Here is a 14,693-nt window from a genome sequence, read left to right on the forward strand (position 1 = left end):
CCGGTACTAGATGGCGGACAGCATAGTCGACTCTGCCTCTGTTCCCAACCTCGCCGAGATTCAAGCAAGGAGCACGAGCTCCTCCCTCCCCATACACTCTCGGCAGCAGAGCTCACAGCAGCAGATGGCGGAACTTCATGTTAGTACTGTTTTATTCATCGTTCATTGCTTTTACACATCTACCTTGTCTTTGCATTGTTTAAACATTGTGGGTGGAATGTTGCAGGCCGACTTGCGGAGGTTGGAGGCCCAGCAGGCGGCCCAGGCAGAGGCCCATTGGCTGGAGATGGAGGCTGTACAAGCCCAGAGGGCGGCCGAGGCGCAGAGGCTGCAGGACATGTTCAGCTTCATGGCGAGCCTTCAGGCCTTGCCAGGTGTGGTCGTGCCCCAGTCGCTGCTCGCTCCACTTATGGCTCCTCCTCCTGTAGGGACTCCGGTGAGTATATATGGTTGTTTATTCCTTTAGCTTGTGCGGCCCTCCTGTAGATACTCATGAATTTGCTTCTCCTTTGTGCAGCCACAGTCGGCGGGTTCGAACCCGACTCCTCAAGGTGGCCCTTCTCCACAGGCCAGGTGGCCAACTGACCCTCCTCAAGGTGGCAGTTCACACTCCGGGTGGGGAGGCTGGCAGTAGGTACCGTTTATTTGTTTCTTTTCATGTTGCATGGACTTGTGTTAGACTTAGCCTTATGTTGGACTACTACTATATATATATATATATATATATATATATATATATATATATATATATATTGTGATGGATATTGTCATGGATGATGCGAATGTATGTGATGGATTATGGACAATGGATTTGTATGTGATGTATTATGGATGGTGGATGTGTATGTGATGGGTTATGGATGTGTATGTGATGGAATATGGATGCGTATGTGATATATCATATGCTGTGTGTTGATATATATGTGATTTCTTTGTTTGTGCTGATGGAAAGTAAAAAACAAAAAAAGTAGCATTTTTCCCCTCTTTGCCGAGTGCCATACTCGGCAAACAAAGACGGCTTTGCCGAGTGCCGTGACCATGGCACTCGGCAAAGCTGGGAAGCAGAGACCCAATTTCCCAGCTTTGCCGAGTGCTAGAGCCATGGCACTCGGCAAAGATTTTTTTTTAAAAGAAAAAATTTCTTTGCCGAGTGCAAGAGTATGGCACTCGGCAAAGAATTTTCAAAAAAAAGAAAAAATTCTTTGCCGAGTGTCGCTGAGGTGGCACTCGGCAAAGAGGCCGTCAGAGTTGACGTCGGATTTTTTTTTTGCCGAGTGCTGACGTGACACTCGGCAAAGGATTTACCGAGTGCCCGATATGTGGCACTCGGCAAAGAAATATTTGCCGACGGGTTCTTTGCCGACTGCTCTTTGCCGAGTGTGGCAATGCAATAGGGGTTTTGCCGAGTGCCTAAGCACTCGGCAAAGAGCCCGTCTGCAGTAGTGTGGAGCGGAGCTTCGAGGAAGATAACAAGCTGGAGCCCGAGCGCAAGACCGAGCTGGCTCGCCGCCTCAGGATGGCGCCCCGCCAGGTGGCCGTCTGGTTCTAGAACCGCTGCGCGCGCTGGAAGACCAAGCTTCTGCACGGCAAAATACGGCGCGGGAAGAAGGACGACGCACGGGAACGGCTTCTCTGCGCAACCGCGTAAAGTTACGCGGAAGGGGAGAATTTTCCAAGTCCTAAAAATTAGTAGTAAATATTAGAAGTTCTTGGAGAGGGTTTTTTACCCATCTTTCTAAAAAAACAAGAATTAGGAGGATGTTTAGAGAACTCTTGGAGATGCTCTAATGTTAATCTAGTCTCTCTTCTCCGTAAATATAAATACATTCAAAATCAACTCAAGTTAAGACATTAGCAATGATGATATTTTATTTGCTTTGTTAATGATTTCCATCTCTCTACAAGGCGCTCTCTCTCCTCAGTCTCTGCGTACTTTTTTTTTTACCCTTACTCTGATTTATGCTGTCAAAGTCAAAGTAGTGAGGCTAGGGCATAACGAGTTAGTCCAAATTTAAAAACTTGGAGCTGTTGCCTCGATGGTCGGATGTGTCTAGTGGAGCGTCCACAACCCTGTGTTTGAGGGAATGAGATCCTCTGCAGTTGGCCACATGACTTCTCTCTACGGTTGCTGAGCATCCAGGCGTTCATTCATATCTAACGGTGGCCAGAGCATAAGTGCTGCCCCGTCAGCTAGCTGGGCTTCGGCCCAAACAGAGCCGCGTCCACTCAAAAAAAAAAAAAAAGGACACGGATAACACGGTGGACCCCGGCGTGGCCAGTCCTCGAGCGCGGCGGCCCTGGCATGGGCGAGCCCCGGCGAGGGTGCACCCCGGCGCAGCGGCAGGGCAGGGCCCCGGTGAGGGAGGCCCCTGCCCCGGCGAGGGCGCCCCCTAGCGCGGCGGCAGGGCAGGGCCCGGGGCGGCGGCCCCTGTGAGGGAGGCCCCTGCCACGGCGGCCCCGGCGAGGGTGGCCCCCGGCGCGGCCAATCCTTGAGCGCGGCGGCCCTGGCATGGGCGAGCCCCGGTGAGGGTGCCCCCTGGCGCGGCGGCGGCGCGGATTCAGCGGAGCGTCATCGCTAGCGTGTGGATCCTGCTTGGCCTCAGACTCCCTTCGCGTATGTGCATCCGCTGAGTCCATTTTGCTCCTCTCTTGCCTTGTCGTTCGCTCTCAATCTCTCTCCTGGTCTTCCTTCTCCATAGATGGCAAGATCTACAACACTTCGGAGGAGAGCGGCAACTACGGCACTGTGGGGAAGCCAGCTCTTGCCTTGGCGGTGCCGCCGCTGCGGCGGCGGCTACACGCTGCTTGATATGGCATCGGCTTCGTGGATTATGAATACCTTGTTCTCTACAAACTTTTGCACGAACAATCATGCTTCCCCTCATCTGTTCATCCTTGGAATGCCATCGTAGGGGATTTTAACTGGAAAGCCATCGTTCATTGTGTTTGGTTCTTGTTTTACCCTGGAAATACTAGCACTACTTGCAGTCTGTGATTTCTCATCTAGAGGTGCTTTGCTAAAAGAAATGTGGTTTTGCATTGTAGGACTCTTCAGATAAAATGTTGGCTGACGCTTATGTATGGAGTTATGCAGAGGACCCCAATCTTTATGGCGAATGGGATTTTGAGGTGAGGAGATTTGTTTCCTGCAGTCCTGGGATGTTAACGCTATGTGATTATTCTGATTCTTTAATCCCCACACTTGATCCTCGTGAATTCTATCTATAATGTATCGTCACGCTATGGCCATAGGAGAACTGCAGCTACCTTAGGATCCTATCAAATGCTGAACTCTATCAGCCATTGCCATCCTCAGGATCTAAATTCCCATTGCAACCACACTCTGTGAATGTAGCAATTTGTTAGCATAATTCCGGCAACTACTCTTTATCAATACGTCTTCCACATCCTCATCTATCTGTTTCCATTTACACCCATAGCCCAAAATGTGGTATGTACATATGTGGCCTTGTGCTTTCTAACTACAAAGATTATCTCTTGCCCACAGGAGTGGAAGAAACTGCATATGAAGGATTTCCTTGCGATGACGAATGGTTTCATGCATGAACTCGAACAGCCTGAATCCAAGACCAGGGTGGAGACCTATGAGTCATTCATGCAACAACATGAACAGCCTGCACCAGGGACCCAGGTTGAGGGTTGAGAGTTGCAATCTGCTGGCTGCTGATCTACATTAGTCATTCTTGTAACACCCTAGGTGTTTGGCTTCCACTAATTGCATGTCATTTCATAATCATGTGCATTATCTATATCACCATGTCATTATCATTGAAACATACGTATGCAACATTTGAAATTGTATGTGTTTCGTAGTTGAGTGCTCATGAATGATAGTATTGCAACCTATGAATGCAACATAAATTTCTCATACCTTGAAACATGGCAACATGGTAGAAATATGACAAGTGTAAAATAACAACCAAGCCATGAAACATATGAAACATTTCATTGCAACATATGATTGAATTGTTTATTTTAATTGTCTTATTCCATGTGATCATTAGAAGTGGTATAACAAGTTTGTAAAGTGGTTGATCATGGTCTAATACACCTTAACTACATTTAGTTTACTTGTTGGAACATTGTTCATGTAGATCAAAATGACCAAAATGCCCTTAAGTGCAAGTTTGACTAGAATTGACCATAGGAGTCTCATTGTTTGACTGTTTGAAAAGTGCAACTTAGAGACTTTGCATGGCTGTGCACTCTTTACAAAAGTTGTGGCTAATTTATCAAGGAACAAAAGTTGTTTTCTAGCCAAGTCATGAAAATGTGTGGAACATGGTCAAACATGGCCCACAAGTCTGTGATACATGCTGTTTTCAACACTTAGAAAAATATTCTAAGTCATAGTGTTTTCCAGTTGCATCAGGCCGACTTTAGCTTCATGTAACTTCTGATCCATGAAGTTTTAGGTGGGGATCATTGAAAAGAAATTGTAGAGGGAAGATAAGTCTATAGCTTTTATGTTCATGTCTTCCACTAACTCGCCACGGTTTAGGAGATATTTATCGTCGAACATGCTCTGTCAGTCGGGACAAGGGTTAACTGAATCGCGGTTTTCAGAAAACCTTCAGTAACGATGTGGCCGACCGACGCAGAGACTCGACGCCGCGTGTCCGCCACTCGTCGCCGGCTTGCTGTCACGCTGGCCACGCGCCGAGGCTGGCCTGACGCCGCTGCCGTTGCCCTCCACTTCAAGCCAGCGCCTGTCGACGCCTTCACCACTCCAGTTCACATTTCTTCGCCTCCCGCAGCGCAGCACCGAGCCGCCCGCCATTGTCGCCGGAGCTTCGCTCTCGCCTAGCGCCCGCGTCTTGGCAAAAACGCGTTGCCCCGTCCGCCTGTAGCCTCGCCGTGATCTCCTCTGCCACCCCCACCCCTCAGCCAGGTCGATCGTGCTTTGGTAAGGGCGTATTCGCCGTTCTTCCCACCGCAGCCATGGCCGCGCCGGTGACCTCACCGTGGCCAGCACGGCACCGTTCCCCTCCTCCACTCTTAGCTCACGTTTAGCCTTCTCCATCACGAGTAGCTGCTTGGGTGTAGATGCCATCACCAGTGCCGGTCCAGCCGCGCCGGGACACGGCCGAGCGCCGCCGTGCGCCATGGCCGATTCGCCGTGCGCCGTGGTCGGAGCGCTTAGGGACCCCTAGAGCTTTGGCTTTGTAGGGAAATCGAAACGCGGGGACTTGGGAAGCACGCCGGTGCTGTTCGATTCACCGGAGGGTTCGCCGTCGGCGAGTTCCACCGTCGCCGAGGCCGCCTCCCCTGCTCCTCTCGCTGACGCGCGGGCCCTTCTTGTCAGCCGCCGCGGCTGAGGCGGGAGCCCAGCGTGGGCCGCGTCGCGTTGGGCCGCGCCAGCGCCGTAGTCTTGGGCCGCCGTTCTTGGGCTGGCCCGTGTAGGGCTGAGTGTTGTTTTCCCATTTTATTTCGTTTATTTATTCCACAGATTTATGTACATCTTGAAAAATATGTAGCTCCTAGTATATAGATCCAAATGCTATGGTTCTAATTTTGTTGGGTTCCTGATCATGTCTAGTATTTAACAAAAATATTATATGGGCACTTGTTTTAGAAATTTTTGATGATTTAAATAGGACTTTGAAATGTGTTTTTAGGAGCATGCAAACTTGTTTGAATTTTATCTTGAGTTTCTGTGGTCCAAAAATTATGAAATTTTGTGGGTCCTCTATTTAGGTTTATTAGAAGCTCTGGTAAAAATTTCAGAGCTAGTGCATGTGTAGTTTTTAAGTTATAGAATTTCCTTTTATTAATAGGTGGATCTTGTGTGAATTTTCATAATTTTTCTATAGATCCAGTGAAGGTGAAATTTTATGGGTACTATTATTATGCTATAATGATGCTAGGAAAAATGTGAAATCTGTTGCTTGACACTTTTCATTAGGATTTCTTAATTATGCCATTTTAAGCTAGTATGCCTTATCATTTTTGTGTAAACTGTTCTACTTACTCAATGGCTTTGAAATTTTTATAGTAGTCTATGTGAAGCATGAAATAGCTACTGTAATTTTTGTAGATTTTTCTGAACAGGTTTACTATATATTGCTTTAATCACCTAATTAACTAGATAAATTAGAAAAGGATATTAAAGAATTTATTTAGAAGTTAGCACTGTACTTTCTGATGTTGCTTAGGTATGAAAAACAAGTTGGTTAACTTGGTTTGGTCAAATTAGGCTTTTGCACCATCATTAAATAATTAAGTTAGCAACCCTGTCATTGCGGGACAGATTCTAGGTCTACTGAAATTGGAGTTGGTCAACTTTAGAATCATGCTTTGATGTTTACAAATAAATTGTAGAGAATTTCATAAGCTTTCCAGAATGTCCTCTTGTACGTCATTTGGAGTTATAGAACTCGGGTTATGATAGATTTAAGTTGCTACTTGTTGCATATGAAGCTTTAACTGTTATTTTAAGTATGTCTTTACTATCCTAAGTTCATGGTACTGTTCCTAGGTGTTAGGCCTTTAACTGAAGATGAGCATCTTTATCTTAGGTTATGCAAGCTAGGTAAGTTGCTCTTGTTATTTAAGTTAAGTTGGATACATGCTTAAAGTGATTTGAATAGAGCGAAGTACTCGGTAAACGAGTGTCCAGTAATACCTTCGTAAACACTTACTACGATCCATTCTTCATGAGCATCATGTCATACCTTATGCATCCATGGTATTTATCTTTTGCATCGGCATGCAATAGGTGTACCGGAAGGAGTGACCCTGCTGGAATTCGAGGAACTGAACGAGCAGCAGCAGCCGACACCGGAAATTCAGGAGGAGCAGCCTTCAGGAGAAGTGCCAGACGAGGTCGCCGTTGAGTGCCCTGACCACCGTCCTTGCAACTTTGTGAAAGGCAAGCCCCGGAGCATATTAAGCCTCCTATTTTCCGAACTGCAGTTACAGTATTATTATTACATATATTGTTGCATTAAGTTTAGGTGTTGGATGCAAACACTTGCTGCATTGGTTACCCATTCCTTGTCCAGATATTGTCACCCTGAACCCTATGTAGCTCAGGCTCGAGTAGTGCTTAGCCCTGCTTAAACTCGGTAGAAGTCGGGTGATTTCCTGTCACCTGCGAGATATAGGAAGATACATGTGGCACGGTTGGCTATATTTGCTATCGTGGAAAAGAACCAGTCTTAAATTGAAATGAAGACCGGACGGAGGCTTGCCGGTTTGCAGTGACTCCGTCTGTGTCGATTAAGGACTGGATCTTGGAGCCTTTCCTGTTCATGTTGAACGCATGCCTCTCTCTTAGTTGGCCGGGTCTGGAGACCGACCACGAAGCCGAGTAGCTCACCTCAGGCCGGGAGTCGATAAGTATAAAGTGCGCCTCGGAAGGGAGCCGTAGGCGTGAGTCCAAGGGCAGGTGATTTAAAAGTCCTGGTCGTCCTGGCAGAAGGGTAATCCCTGAGAGTGCTGGCGCTGATCGAACCCGCGAATTTGGTTCCTGAGATGTTCCAAAGGTGACCCACGGCTACCCTTGCAAAGTATGCCAGGGTGAGAGTTAGGAATACCCCCTCAGCTGAGTTGTAATTCGATTCGAATCGCCGTCTCTCCCGGTTAGTGAGAACTTGACGGGCTTATCTCCAATGTAGATACACTTAATATCTTAATGGTTCGAAATGATGATATGATGATGACAGCCTTATTATACCTGCTATGGTTAATATTGTTTGCTCCTAATAAGTGAGTGCTCTAGTACAGGTGCTAATCTAGCGGACAGGTAAATAATGATAAGCTTGATGCTAAGTTTAAATGGGTTACTATAATCTTAAGCTCTTTTATGCAACTGTGTCAAGCTAGCCCACCTGAAAAGCCTTGCATGATCCTTGGTGTCTTTATTTCTAATTTTCGTCGGGTAAGTCTAGCTGAGTACCTTCTCGTACTCAGGGTTTATTTCCCACCTGTTGCAGATGACCAGTTCTACTTTGGTTGCTGCAAGTACTGCCTTCTCCCTGCTGGGGATGAAGACTAGACCGTGGGGCACGGTCTCTACTAGCTCTCGTATCTGTTAATGCTTTTGTGGGACATGACTCTGATCTTGGCAATGTATTTGAAAACTATGATGTTTTGTACTAAACTATGTTGCTTCCGCACACTCAAACTTGGTTTGTAATATTTATTTGAACTCTGATGGATGTAATCCGAATGCTACTTATGAAATGTTGTAACAGATGATGTGTTGTGTTGAATCATTACGATCTTGGTTTGTATGTCGAGAGTTGGTTGAAATCCTTCGTGATTTCCGGACTACCGGGATTATGGGAGCTTAAGTACAGGAATTTGATCGCTTCGGTGATTGTTTTTGTACTTACGTTCTTATGATTTGGTCGGTTCTGTTACAGCTGGTATCAGAGCAAGATTTGACACTAAACACGTCATTTGTGTATTTAAAACAAAAGTATTTGTGAAAATCCTAAATTAAATACTAAGTATTGCCAGTGGTCATATCCCTTATGCCCAAATAAGGACTCTTAGGTGGCTTATTAAAGTACTAACTTGGGGGTTCCTGCTTGTTTCTATTTCGTCGTCCATACGGCGTGCTATTGTATTGATGCCATCCGCTTGGGTGGTAATGTATGGATCAAAATACCTCTACGCTCTGGTAAGTGTGAGTTGTGAGAGCATGACCGTCCAATCGTCGGTCTAGGGGAGAGTAGTTGTGGTTGCTCGCATACTTACGTGTTTAATCATGTATTTATGAGAGTACTTAATTGTGGGTATCTCTGACGGGTAGCTGTGATACTAGAGTATATACATCAGGGGATGTATGTATGAAAGTATTTAGTTTACTGTTTGTTTTCTATGCTTTTTGGGGAAAGTATTGGGCTGAAATGAAATCTTCTGCAGGTACACTAACAACGTATCGTTGTAGATCGACTAGCTACCGTATACGAGAGAACGTATGTATGCCACCGTATATTTCGCTAGCCTTTAAATTTTTCTAGGTTTGTGAGGACGTACGGATCGTGCATGCATCATGTTCAAGCATACATGGCATTTCTTGCATTACTCCCTCCTTTAAAATTGATGGTCCCGAATAATTAAATTTCGCGTCCCTTAAATGATTCTCCCCTTACGTTGTAACTTTTGCTACAGATGGCGCGCACGAAACGCACTGCTCGCAAGTCCGCTGGAGGTAGGGCGCCTCGTCACCGTTTAGCTCCTCGTGAGCCCCGTCCTGAGCCTACTGAGGCGGAAAGGCTAAGGGCAGAGCTGGCCCAGGTGACTGCTGAAAGGACTGCAGTTCAGCAGCGTTTGGAGCAAGTCACGCAAGAGAGGGACCAAGAAACCCTTGAGGTTCAGAGGTTGACAATTGCTCATCGTAACTGTGAGCGTATGTTGGTTCACATGCTGAACCAACGGAATGAAGCCTGGCACGAGGAGAATGTGTTGAGGGCGAGGCAGGTGGAGCTAGAGCAGCAGTTGGCGGCTGCAGAAGAGTACAATGACAATCTCCATGAGGAGGTTCACCTACTGCACAACCAACTTCACCCTATCCTGCCACCTGAGGATGAAAATGAGATGGGATCTGGCGTCATCATGGCCGAAGGTGATGATGACATGGAAGTCAATGGACCTGAGGACGCTCCACCTGATGAGGAGGAAGATGAGGAGTTAGAGCCTCCTAGTGATGAAGATGGAGGAGAAATCTTCGACACCGACTCCGAGGACGATGCGTAGTTTAGCTTACTACTTAGCTAATGCGCTAGATCTAGTCTTTTGTTAACCCTCATGCATGGACAAGTTAATCGTTGGGATGTAATCTCGAACCCTATGTTACCTTTGATGTAAGTTGAAACCACTATGGCTTGGGTGTAACCTATCGAACGTATTATGCTCCACGTATGAGAGCTTTTGATGAATTTCGCCCTTGCGGTCTATGGATCTCGTTGTTGGTTAAGTTCATCGCATTAATGTGTCAATTGATGCACTTGATGAGTTGTGTGATTGTGATGGATGATTGTGCCTCTGTTGATAGTACGAATTCATTTTCTCCATTGGAGTCAGTTCGGCATAATTATACATTTCATCTGCAAAAAAATTTCCACATCGTCAGTGCTCATTGGCTATACATTTTGCAGATGGCTCATAACCTTCGTCGCGGTCGTGGCATGGGAAATGAGGAACAACCACCTCCGCCACCACCCACACCAGCTGAGCTAATGCAGACTGTTGTGGAAAGTCAGCGCATGCTAGCTGAGGCTATGCGCCAGATGGCTAACCGTGAGGATCGGCATGTCCGCCAGGGACCTGAGCCGAACCAGTATAGCACTTTTAAGGACTTCATGGACACAAAGCCTCCTGTCTTTCGTGAGGCAGAAGAACCCTTACAAGCGGATGAATGGTTGAGCACGATAGAGCAACGATTTGGATTGCTCCGTTTGACCGAAAGCCTGAAGGCTACGTATGCAGGACACCAGCTCCAAGGCCCTGCAGGTATTTGGTGGACCCATCACAGGACCACCTTCCCTGCTAACGTTGAGATCGTCTGGAACCAGTTCCAGGCAGCCTTCAGGGGACACTTTATTCCTCCTGGTCTCATGGCCATCAAGCATACTGAGTTTATGAAGCTCACCCAAGGCAATAAGAGTCTCAATGAGTACCTCCAGGCATTCAACAACCTGGCAAGATATGCTCCTGAGTTCGTCGATACTGACGCCAAAAGAATAGCTAGTTTCAAGAGGGGACTTTCCCCAAAACTGATGAAGTCAATGGGCAACTGCAAGTGTGTCACCTTCAATGAATTTATCAGTGACACTCTGACCCAGGAGAACAATGACAAGATTTATGCTGCTTCCAAGAACCGAAAAAGGAACTTTGAGGCTGGTGCTTCCCAGTCCAAGGCTCCAATGGTATCTAAGGCCCCATACCGTCCGCCCCATGCTAATGTCCGGTACCGCCCACCGTAGAAGAAGAACCAAGCTAAAACCGGTTTCCGCAAGGGGTATACCATTTCCTTGCCGAAGAATACATCTGGGCAGAGTAGCTCCAATGTTCCACCATCAAACAGGCCATGCTGGAACTGTAACCAACCTGGTCATTGGGCAAACAGATGTCCCCATCCTCCCAAGAATGCTCAAGGAAACGTCCGTCAGGGGCGTGTTCACTATACTACAGTGGAGGAAATTCCTGCTGGTGAAGTGGTCACCGCTGGTAAGTTTCTTGTTAATGATCACCCTGCAGTTGTGCTCTTTGATTCGGGTGCTTCGCACTCCTTTGTGAGTTCTACTTTTGCATCTGAGCATAATATGAATGTGATTACAATTGTCAAGGGTGGGTATTGTATTAGTGCTGCTGGAAATAACATCCTGACTAACCGAGTAGTTAAAGATGTAAAGCTTGAGATTGGGGATCGAGAGTTCCGTACGGATCTTGTAGTTCTACCGGGGGTAGGAATCGATGTCATCCTAGGAATGAAGTGGATGAGCGGGAATGGAGTGTTGATCGACACGTCAACCCGTGTAGTAATGTTGAGGGATCCTGTGGATAAGAAAGGTTTTCTCGTGCAGTTACCTCGTGATATCTCTATTCACAATACAGCCAATGCTACCCTAGCCAAGGCCATTAAGGATCTACCGGTTGTCTGTGAGTTTCCAGATGTCTTTCCTGATGACTTGCCTGGATTACCTCCGGACCGCGATGTAGAATTCAAAATAGAACTCATTCCGGGTACGGCTCCCATTTCTCGAAGGCCTTATCGAATGCCGCCCAATGAGTTGGCTGAGCTGAAGAGTCAGTTGAATGAGCTATTGAAGAAAGGATTGATTCGGCCTAGTTCTTCTCCTTGGGGTTGTCCAGCTATATTTGTGAAGAAGAAGGACGAGTCTCTACGCATGTGTGTGGATTATCGTCCCCTAAATGCTGTTACTATCAAGAACAAGTACCCTCTTCCTCGCATCGATATTCTGTTTGATCAGCTCTCTAAAGCTAAGGTATTCTCCAAGATCGATTTGAGGTCTGGCTACCATCAGATCAAAATTCGTCCTGAAGATATACCTAAGACAGCTTTCTCTACTCGATATGGCTTGTTCGAATACCTCGTCATGTCATTTGGGTTGACAAATGCTCCGGCACACTTTATGTACCTGATGAATTCTGTATTCATGCCGGAATTGGACAAATTTGTCGTCGTGTTCATTGATGATATTCTGGTATATTCTCAGAATGAAGAAGAGCATGCTGAACATCTGAGAATTGTTTTAACTCGGTTACGAGACAACCAGCTTTATGCTAAGTTCAGCAAGTGCGAGTTCTGGTTGAACAAGATACCTTTTCTGGGTCATGTGTTATCTGGTGATGGAATTTCGGTTGACCCTACTAAGGTGCAAGAAGTCCTTGAGTGGAAGGCACCTACTACGGTCACAGAAGTCCGAAGCTTTCTGGGTCTGGCTGGCTATTATCGTCGCTTTATCCCGGATTTCTCAAAAATCGCCAAGCCCATGACTCGACTACTGCAAAAGGATGAGAAGTTTGTGTGGACTCCGAAGTGTGAAGAGGCTTTCCACACTTTGCGGACCTTACTCACCTCTGCTCCTGTATTGGCACAACCTGATATCGAGAAGCCTTTTGATGTCTTCTGTGACGCATGTGGCACCGGTTTGGGGTGTGTTCTTATGCAGGAGGGCCGAGTAATTGCTTATGCTTCGCGTCAGCTTCGAAAGCATGAAGTCAACTATCCTACCCATGACTTAGAACTAGCCGCAGTTGTTCATGCCCTGAAGATTTGGAGACATTACTTGCTGGGTAATGTGTGCAACATCTATACTGACCATAAGAGCCTCAAGTACATCTTTACTCAACCTGAGTTGAACATGCGTCAACGACGATGGTTAGAATTGATCAAGGACTACAACCTTCAAGTGCACTACCATCCTGGTAAGGCAAATGTTGTTGCTGATGCTTTAAGCAGAAAGGCCCATTGCAATTCCTTAGTTAGTGAAGACTTTCATCTGTCACACCTCCTTCATCCTATAGTACTCCACAATATCACTGTGGATTGCTCTCTTAGAGGTCGAATTATCGAACTCCAGAAGACTGATGTGGGTGTGTTTCATATCAAAAGGAAAATGAAAGAGAAAGAGACCAAGCACTTTAAAGTCGATGACAAGGGAATTCTCTGGTTTAATGATAGGTTGGTGGTACCCAAAGATAAAGAACTTAGAAATCAAATTATGGAGGAAGCCCATTCTTCAAAATTGTCCATCCATCCTGGTAGCAGTAAAATGTATCAAGATCTCAAGCTGTATTATTGGTGGACCAAGATGAAGAAAGAAATCGCAGCTTATGTGGCAAGGTGTGATAACTGTTGCAGAGTCAAGGCTATTCACATAAGGCCCGGACTATTGCAGCCACTATCTATTCCTGGCTGGAAGTGGGAAGAAATTAGTATGGATTTTATTGTTGGATTACCCACTACCAAAAAGGGTTGTGATTCCATCTGGGTTATCGTAGATCGTCTAACTAAATCTGCTCACTTTATTCCGGTCAAGTCTACCTATCATCCTCACAATTATGCTGAGATCTATTTTCAACAAGTAGTACGTCTCCATGGTGTACCCAAATCCATTGTTTCTGATAGAGGACCTCAGTTCACGGCTCGCTTTTGGGAGTGCTTACATCAGAATCTTGGCACTCATCTAATCCGCAGTTCTGCCTATCATCCGCAAACATCAGGACAGACTGAGCGTGTTAATCAAATTCTTGAGGACATGCTTAGAGCTTGTCTTATCTCTTGCAAAGGCTCTTGGGAAGACTGGTTACCTCTCGCTGAATTCTCTTATAACAACAGTTATCAAGAGAGTATCAAAATGGCTCCTTTTGAAGCTCTTTATGGCCGAAAGTGTAGAACTCCTTTGAACTGGGTAGAACCCGGGGAAAGAAGATTCTATGGTATTGACTTTGTAAAAGAAGCCGAAGAGCAAGTCCGGACTATACAAAAGAATATGACTGCCGCTCAGGCTAGACAAAAGAGCTATGCTGATAAGAGAAGGAAACCTATTGAGTTTGAAGTAGGTGATCATGTTTATTTGAAGGTATCCCCTATGAAAGGAGTCAAGCGTTTTGGAATTAAAAGGAAGCTTGAGCCTCGATACGTTGGACCTTACCGCATTATCGAGAAAAGTGGAAGAGTAGCCTATAAACTCGACTTACCCCGTGAAATGGGCGCTATATTCCCGGTATTCCATGTGTCCCAGCTGAAGAAGTGTCTTCGTATTCCCGAAGAAAGAATAGCAACAAGGAAAGTCAACTTGAAATCTGATCTTTCTTATGAGGAAAAGCCCGTGCAAGTTCTGGATACTCAAGAAAGAGTGACTCGTACACGAGTGGTTAAGTTATACAAGGTAGTTTGGAGTAACCATAGTGAACGGGATGCAACTTGGGAGCGGGAAGATTATTTAAAGGAAAATCATCCAACTTTCTATACTAAATGGTACGCTTTCCAAATCTCGGGACGAGATTTTTCTAAGGGGGGAGGGCTGTAACACCCTAGGTGTTTGGCTTCCACTAATTGCATGTCATTTCATAATCATGTGCATTATCTATATCACCATGTCATTATCATTGAAACATACGTATGCAACATTTGAAATTGTATGTGTTTCGTAGTTGAGTGCTCATGAATGATAGTATTGCAACCTATGAAT

At 45.9% G+C, this 14,693-nt stretch overlaps 1 long non-coding RNA gene across 1 annotated transcript; it reads left to right on the forward strand.

The window, feature by feature from the left end:
* The first annotated feature begins 2,208 nt into the window (after window positions 1-2,208).
* LOC136520854 (uncharacterized) lies at window positions 2,209-6,492 on the forward strand. Its single transcript, XR_010775412.1, has 3 exons — window positions 2,209-2,614; window positions 2,700-3,129; window positions 3,509-6,492. It is a non-coding gene; the product is annotated as an uncharacterized lncRNA (long non-coding RNA).
* The last annotated feature ends 8,201 nt before the right edge of the window (window positions 6,493-14,693 follow it).

This window comes from Miscanthus floridulus, chromosome 1 (genome assembly GCF_019320115.1).
Source record: "Miscanthus floridulus cultivar M001 chromosome 1, ASM1932011v1, whole genome shotgun sequence".
Lineage (NCBI taxonomy): Eukaryota > Viridiplantae > Streptophyta > Magnoliopsida > Poales > Poaceae > Miscanthus > Miscanthus floridulus.